Source organism: Thalia democratica, unplaced genomic scaffold (genome assembly GCF_965202585.1).
Source record: "Thalia democratica unplaced genomic scaffold, ktThaDemo2.hap1.1 HAP1_SCAFFOLD_837, whole genome shotgun sequence".
Taxonomy (NCBI): domain Eukaryota; kingdom Metazoa; phylum Chordata; class Thaliacea; order Salpida; family Salpidae; genus Thalia; species Thalia democratica.
In genome coordinates this window covers 35,001-43,815 of record NW_028139797.1, presented here as the reverse complement: position 1 = coordinate 43,815, position 8,815 = coordinate 35,001, and the positions used below count along the sequence as shown (strand labels likewise).

Sequence of the window (8,815 nt, the reverse complement as noted above, 5' to 3'; positions counted from 1 at the left end):
CGTGTGGCTAAACGCCACTAGTCCCTCTAAGAAGTTGTCTCCGACCCAATGGGTCGAGCAGCTATTTAGCAAGTAAGAGTCTCGTTCGTTATCGGAATTAACCAGACAAATCGCTCCACCAACTAAGAACGGCCATGCACCACCACCCACAGAATCAAGAAAGAGCTCTCAATCTGTCAATCCTCGCTGTGTCCGGGCCGGGTGAGATTTCCCGTGTTGAGTCAAATTAAGCCGCAGGCTCCACTCCTGGTGGTGCCCTTCCGTCAATTCCTTTAAGTTTCAGCTTTGCAACCATACTTCCCCCGGAACCCAAAGACTTTGGTTTCCCGGAAGCTGCCGGACAGTTCTTAAGTTCGACACTGCCCGATCGCTAGTCGGCATCGTTTAAGGTCAGAACTAGGACGGTATCTGATCGTCTTCGAACCTCTGACTTTCGCTCTTGATTAAAGAAAACATTCTTGGCAAATGCTTTCGCAGTCGTTCGTCTTGCGCCGATCCAAGAATTTCACCTCTAACGGCACAGTACGGATGCCCCCGTCCGTTCCTATTAATCATTACCTCGTGCTCCGAAAACCAACAAAATAGAACCGAGGTCCTATTCCATTATTCCATGCAACATTATACAAGCGTAAAGCCTGCTTTGAACACTCTAATTTTTTCAAGGTAAACTTGCCGGACCACCGCAACACTCAGTTAAGAGCACCGCGAAGGCACCGACCAACAAGAACAACGAGGCCAGTGCTAGCCTTTCGACCGACCAACCTCGCCGTCCCTATATCCAACTACGAGCTTTTCAACCGCAACAACTTAAATATACACTTTTGGAGCTGGAATTACCGCGGCTGCTGGCACCAGACTTGCCCTCCAATGGATACTCGTTAAAAAGTTTAAAGTGTACTCATTCCAATTGCAGGACCTCGTACGAGGTCTGCATTGTTATTTTTCGTCACTACCTCCCCGAGCCGGGAATGGGTAATTTGCGCGCCTGCTGCCTTCCTTGGATGTGGTAGCCGTTTCTCAGGCTCCCTCTCCGGAATCGAACCCTGATTCTCCGTCACCCGTTACAACCTCGGTAGGCCGATACCGTACCGACGATAGTTGATAGGGCAGTTGCTTTAATGAGATGTCGCCAGCACTAGGCCGTGCGATCCGCAAGCTTATCCAGAGTCACCATTGTAACGACCCGAAAGCCGGTTAGTTTTGGTCTGATAAATGCGCGCCTCACGTCAGTTCGGCGCTTTACGCATGTATTAGCTCTAGAATTGCCACAGTTATCCATGTAAAAGCGTACAATCAAATGAACCATAACTGATTTAATGAGCCATTCGCAGTTTCACTGTACGTGAGCTCGTACTTACACTTGCATGGCTTAATCTTTGAGACAAGCATATGACTACTGGCAGGATCAACCAGATAACTATCCGAGGGCGTTTAAACCCGTTGCTCGACTGAGCGTTTTTACTGTATAAATACAGACCTTTTCTATCACTCGGCTTAAAAGCCTTGCGAACGTTACTGAAAGTCGGCGCCGGCCTTTTGCTGTTTAAAGCGCCAGCCCGCGTCGACTGCAGCATGCAGCTTTACAACTGACTGTTCTTTCTCCCGACCAACCGTTTGCCTTCTGCCGGTTAACTCGTCAGCAGCAACACGCCATCTGTCTGCTGCAGTTACCCGCCTCGAGCCGTGCCTGCCTGCGTCGGCTACTCGTCTCGACGACTTCGCAAAGCTATAAGCCTACCGCCGCTGGACGCTTGTAGTTTTTCATACGCTGCTCCAATGCGTTTACATAGCACGTTCGCCGCCGCTGCAATAGCCGCGCCTCGGGTGCTAAACAGTAATGCTTTAAGCCCGCTTTCCTCGTCAAGTCGACCGAACGCACAAACACGTCTCTCTCACTAGTGTAAAGTAATGCATACGTGTATGATGCTCAAATGTTGCTGTTGAACTTTTTTTGCCGATTTTTTCCGATTTTTTTCAATTTCTTTGTTTCTTTTCAATTATTTTAATGTTTTAAGCTTATTTATGCTACGTTTAAATGTTTTAATACTTTTTTATACTTTATTTAATATGTTTAAAAGAAATAAATAAAAAAAAATATGTATAAACTACTTTTTTTAATGTTTTAAATATATATATTTATTATAAATAAACTTTATTTGTATTATTTTTTATTTAAGCGTACTTTTTAAATCTTTATATTTGTTTTATCGTTTTAAGCACATTGCGATAAATATAATAAACAAAAAATTGAATAAAAATAATAATAATAAAAAAAAAAAAAAAAAAAACATAAGCTTATTTTATATGTTTTATTTTATTTTTATTTAAACTTACTTTTCAAACCTTAATACTCGTTTTATTTTTTTAAGCAGATTGCGATAAATATAATAAACAAACAATTAAATGAAAATAAATTAAAAAAATCAAACATAAGCTTATTTTATATGTTACATTTTATCTTTATTTAAACTTACTTTTTAAACCTTTATAGTTGTTTTATTTTTTAAGCACATCGCGATAGATATAATAAACAAACAATGAAATAAAAATAATAATAAAAAATAATAATAAATCATAAGCTTATTTTGTATGTTTCATTTTATTTTATTTAAAACTTACAATTTAAACCTTTGTATTTGTTCTATTCTTTTAAGCACATCGCGATAAATATAACAAGCAAACAATTAAATAATAATAATAATAAAAAAATCATAAACTTATTTTATATGTTTCATTTATTTTTATTTAAACTTACTTTTTTAACCTTTATAGTTGTTTTATTTTTTAAGCACATGGCGATAAATATAATAAGCAAACAATTAAATAAAAATAATAACAAATAAATAAAACAATACGGCTAAACTATAAAAAGAAAACTAAATAACTGATAAATACTTGTAAAACAATATTTGAAAAATGTATTTTGAAACACAACACGATTGATTTATAAATAATAATATATTTTTAATTTGTGTAGTTCATTTAAAGTAGTCTCCCTTTTTGCTTCTGGTTTTATTAGAGTTATATATAACAATAAATGGTGTAGTTTATTTAAAGTAGTCTCCCTTTTTGCTTCTGGTTTAATTAAAGTTATATAACACATACTATAGTAAGTTAGATAAACTATAGTAACTTTATAAAACTACTTTACAAAATACATTTGTATAATTTAATAACTTTAAAATAACTATCAAGAATAAAATAGAATAGCTTTAAGTTTAGTATACAATTGGTATGTAAATTGTGTAGTTTATTGAAAGTAGTCTCCTTATTTGCTTCTGGTTTTACTTGAGTTACATAACGTTAAATAAACATACTTAATAAACGTAACCATCAATACTGTCATTTTAATAAAACTAAGTACAAATACATTGAATTAACATAGAACTTTAAAAAGCCTTCGCTAGTATCTGTTGGTAACAGTAAATAACCTATTATGACTCACAATACAAGTGCGAAATTTATTTTTCATTTGATTTTTCAGGTATTTATTTATTTGTGGAAATAAACTTTTTTATTACATTAGAAACTAATTGAATTTTTCCTATAACTATACCTATTATTATATTTAGTATGCTTAAAAGTAATAAAATGACACGTCGCGATTATATAATAAACAAACAATCAAACAAACAAAGAAATAAAAAAAAAAACTATTTTTTTAAACTTATATTTCAACTATATGTCTTATTTTATTTTCATTTAAACTTACTTTAAACCTCTGTATTTGTTATATATATTTCAACACAATACGATTAAACTATAAGACAAACAACAAAATAAAATAATCACATTAATAAATACACTAAGCAAATAGCTAGAATAAATATAAATAGTTCAATATATACAATATATTTCTTCCATTTTTAAGTTACTTGTTAAACATATTTATTTAAAAATGTTTCTTTAGAATATAAAACTAACAGTTCTACAAATAAAGAAATTAAAAAGCCAATACACATAACACTAACTTTTCATAAATTAGATATGCAAATATGAACAAAATAATAACTAAATTCTAAAGCTTTTGTAAACTGTGAACTTATAAACTTATAATAATAATTGCATATTCACTATTCACAATAGCTTTTTATTTAGTACACAACTGGTCTGTAAATTGTGTAGTTTATTGAAAGTATAATCCCGTTTTGCTTCTGGTTTAAATAAAGTTATACAACACATACTAAAGTAAATTAAATAAAGTAATTCACTACTATCGTATTAAATAAAACCAATTTACAAAATACATTAATTTAAATTAAAGTGAACTTTGAACTTATAATAATAATTGCATATTCACTATTCAGAATTTCTTTAAATTTAGTACACAACTGGTCTGTAAATTGTGTTGGTTCTATTCAAGTACTCTCCTTGTTTGTTTTGTTTTAGTTGTATTTATTTTTAGATACTAGCACATTCAATACACATAATAAAGTAAACCAAATAAACTCTATTAATTTAAACTAAGTACAAATACATTAAGTTAATACAAAACTTTAAAAAGCTTTTGCTAGTATCTGTTGGTAACAGTAAATAACTTATTATGACTCACAATACAAAAGTGCAAAATTTATTTTCGTTTGATTTTTCAAGTAGCCACGCTTTTATTTGTTTTTGGACAAAAAGACTTTAAAGTTTTAGTATAAAAGACTAATTGTATTAATTTTAACTCAGAAAATTGTACTCTACAAGATGGTGCCATTATTTTTTCGATATCTCAAACTGGTCAAACCACTTTTTTAGCGCTCTAATTGGTTTAAACAGCAAATAACGTTATCTGATTGGCTTACGTTTTTATTTGCTAATAACTAGAATTTACTTTTCTTTTAAGCGTTAAAGAAATGTAAATAAACGAGTAATAAGTATAAATAGGTCAGAAAGAAAAATAGTACAAAAAAGATGAATTCAAAAAGCAAAAGCCTACGGCACGTGGTATTCCCAAGCGGTCACCCATCTAAGTACTAACCACGCCCGACACTGCTTAACTTCCCAGATCGGACGAGATGGGGTGTACTCAGTGTGGTATGGTCGTAGGCGTTTGAAGGCGTTTACAAGCCTTTATAAACCCTTCGGTTTATTTAAAAAACCTATTTGCACTTGATTTACAATCAATTTGATATTTTAAAATTATTCCTTATAAAATTTTAACCTGAATTAACTTTTTTTTTGTTTTTTTAATCAACAGTTACTCCCAAACTGTACTAAAACTGTATTGTAACTGTACAAAAGTGTTTGTTTAAACAATTGTTATCTATAAATTACCTAAGACCAGGAAAAGTAGAAGTAAAGTTTATTGAATTATTAAATAAATAAAATAAAATCGTAAAATAAAATAATACAATATGTTTACAATTTGTCATTGATCTATCCATTTATGTTATTGCATTACAAATACAAACATTGCATACATTCAAGAGTATTATTCATCAATCTTTTCAATATAATAAGTTTTAAATTTATATTTATTTTTAAATAATTCCTGACATTTTAGATTACCTGAGATTTTTTTTTTAATTAAATTAATTTTAGTAATTAAATACTTGACGTTCTATTTTGTTTAATTTGATAACTCAACCATGTTTATTTTTTTTACTAATTTAAAAGAACTATTAAACTAAAAGACATTACATACAGCTTCTAAAAGTTTTAAACACCTTAAAAAATATTATTATTTTAAAGATATATTAAAGAACTAAACAGATATTACTCCTAAAAAATCTTGTTAATAATATATAAAAAGTACTCAAAGTCAGACTCGGAAATATATATACTGTTGTATATCTTACTTGAAGTTCACTGTAATTGACACTGTATAACAAAATTATAAAAATCAACCTATTTATATAGCAAAATATTTCTTTATCTTTGTCGTGGCGCGGTGGGTCAGTGGTCTTATCAGCTGACTCATAAGCAGAAGGTTGTAAGATCGAATCCCGCTAGTCGTCACGAAACACCACTATCGTTCAATGTTCGGGCTTCAAATTCTTTGAGATTATACTGTACTATTTATCTATCTAACTAATCTATCTAACAAATGTTGTTCAATCTAGGTTGTGGGTACTTGGGTCGAGTAATGCCTTTGACTTACAATCTGTTGTGGATTGACAATATTCCTCTATCTATCAATAAACAAATCTATCTAATAAATGTTGTTCAATCTAGGTTGTGGGTACTTGGGTCGAGTAATGCCTTTGACCTACAATCTGTTGTTGATTGTCAACATTCCTCTATCTATCAATAATGATTATATTCAATAATAAATGTTGATTAATTCAGTTGTAAGAAAACCAGTGCGCTGGTTAGGTTGGGTAAGGCCTTCGACTTACAATCTTGGGGATTATCAACGTTCATCACAAGTACAGTAACGATCTCATTGAATTTCCAGTTGGAACATTGGATTGTAGTGGTGGCCTACTTTGTAGGTTTTTTGCCTAGTTTGTTTTTTGCCTAGTAGTGTTTGCCTAGTTTGACAAACTATTGTATATATATTGTATAACTTTATTTGTATTATTTTTTATTTAAATTACTACTTATTATTAAAGAATTAAATTTTCTTAGAAAAAAAAACTATGTATTTTAACTAATGCTTATTTTATATGTTTTGTTTTATTTTTATTCAAACTTACTTTAAACCTCTGTATTTTTTATACAATACGATTAAACTATATAACAGAAAAATAATTAAATAATCAAACTATTGAATAAGCAGTTAATTAGTGTGTTTTTTTATGCTTCTTTCATTTTTAACTTACTTGTTAACCATATTTCTTTTATTAAAGTATAAAACTAACAGTTACTAAAATAAAATAATCATAAAGTCAATACACAAAACACTAACTTTTTATAATTTAAATATGCAAACATGAATATAGTTATGAATCTATTATTTATTCAAATAGAATTATTCAAAGCTTATAATTATAAAGCTTTTGTATAATGTTTCAATTACAGTGAACTTTAAGTAAGATAAGTTTTTTTTTTGTATTAACTACAAAATTGGTATTTTAGTTTATTATTAGTAACTAAATACTTATATTTATTATATTTAAAAAAAAACATCTATACTAACTCTAATTTCAAAGCATATTAAAACATACAAATTTTACCAACTAAATATTTATTTTTATTTTAATTATTATAACTTTCAAACATAAGCTTGTATACCTTATATACCTATATACCTCATATAGTAGGCTTGACATAACATAACATTATTTAATTCTTTTTGTTTGAAATAAACTCATTTAGTTATTAGTAAATTACAACATAAATGTTTATAACAATATAACTAAGATTTAGCTTTTGAGTTAGTAAACTTTGATAGTTTTCTTTTAATAGTTTAATAGTCCTTATTTAAGTTCAAACAAAATTGCTATATATTTAATACACATACAAAAGTAAACTAAGTAAACGTAATTCAATAGTTTCTATTAAGTAAAAGTAATTACAAATACATTAAGTTAATACAAAACTTTAAAAAGCTTTTGCTAGTATCTGTTGGTAACAGTAAATAACTTATTATGACTCACAATACAAAAGTGCAAAATTTATTTTCGTTTGATTTTTCAAGTAGCCACGCTTTTATTTGTTTTTGGACAAAAAAACTTTTAAGTTTTAGTATAAAAGACTAATTGTATTAATTTTAACTCAGAAAATTGTACTCTACAAGATGGTGCCATTATTTTTTCGATATCTCAAACTGGTCAAACCACTTTTTTAGCGCTCTAATTGGTTTAAACAGCAAATAACGTTATCTGATTGGCTTACGTTTTTATTTGCTAATAACTAGAATTTACTTTTCTTTTAAGCGTTAAAGAAATGTAAATAAACGAGTAATAAGTATAAATAGGTCAGAAAGAAAAATAGTACAAAAAAGATGAATTCAAAAAGCAAAGGCCTACGGCACGTGGTATTCCCAAGCGGTCACCCATCTAAGTACTAACCACGCCCGACACTGCTTAACTTCCCAGATCGGACGAGATGGGGTGTGCTCAGTGTGGTATGGTCGTAGGCGTTTGAAAGCGTTTACAAGCCTTTATAAACCCTTCGGTTTGTTTAAAAAACCTATTTGCACTTGATTTACAATCAATTTGATATTTTAAAATTATTCCTTATAAAATTTCAACTTGATGTAAGTATTTTTTTTATTAAAACCTTTTTTTTTGGTGTTTTAATTACAATTACTCCCTGTAACTTTATTTAAGACTTTGTTTAAAAGATTGTTAACTATATTCTATATTAAATACTATGATTAGAAGTAAAGTTTATTAAGTGATTAAACTAAATAAAAAATAATGTTAAAATAAACATGTTGTGTTTAGTTTGTTTTACTATTTCTCATTGTTCTATTTATAGATGGTTTTGTTTTACTTCAAGAATATTTATAGTTAGTTTCTAAAGAATATCTCATACTACATCAGATTTTACGATTAACTTAATTTTAGGTAATAAAATATTTGACGTTTAATTTAATAACTCAACTATGTTTATGTTATAAAATAATAGTATATAATACACATACATTATAATATAATAATATGTATAACTAGTTGTTTTACTTTAAAATGAATAATTAAGTGGAAGAATTAAAAGAACTCACATTTTTGAAGAGAGCGTGGAAAACCAGAATAGTCTATTAAAACATTTATTAAATTATCGATAAATATAGAATACAATAGAATTAAACATATAAACGTAACTGTGGTTGCTTAGAAACTAAACAAGAATTTTTTTAATAAAAATATAAAATAGTTATTATATAGAATTAAAATAAAATAAAAGTAATATAAATTATATTTTTAAACTAAATAACAAT

The 8,815-nt window shown here is 29.0% G+C and overlaps 2 non-coding genes and 1 pseudogene across 2 annotated transcripts; all 3 read right to left on the bottom strand.

Annotated features, from left to right (window-relative positions):
- LOC145847171 (small subunit ribosomal RNA) lies at window positions 1-1,416 on the bottom strand (annotated as a pseudogene; the record flags this gene model as incomplete).
- A 3,501-nt stretch (window positions 1,417-4,917) lies between these two features.
- Window positions 4,918-5,036, bottom strand: LOC145847175 (5S ribosomal RNA). Its single transcript, XR_014371110.1, has one exon. It is a non-coding gene; the product is annotated as a 5S ribosomal RNA (ribosomal RNA).
- A 2,858-nt stretch (window positions 5,037-7,894) lies between these two features.
- On the bottom strand, window positions 7,895-8,013 carry LOC145847169 (5S ribosomal RNA). Its single transcript, XR_014371106.1, has one exon. It is a non-coding gene; the product is annotated as a 5S ribosomal RNA (ribosomal RNA).
- Between the last annotated feature and the right edge of the window lie 802 nt (window positions 8,014-8,815).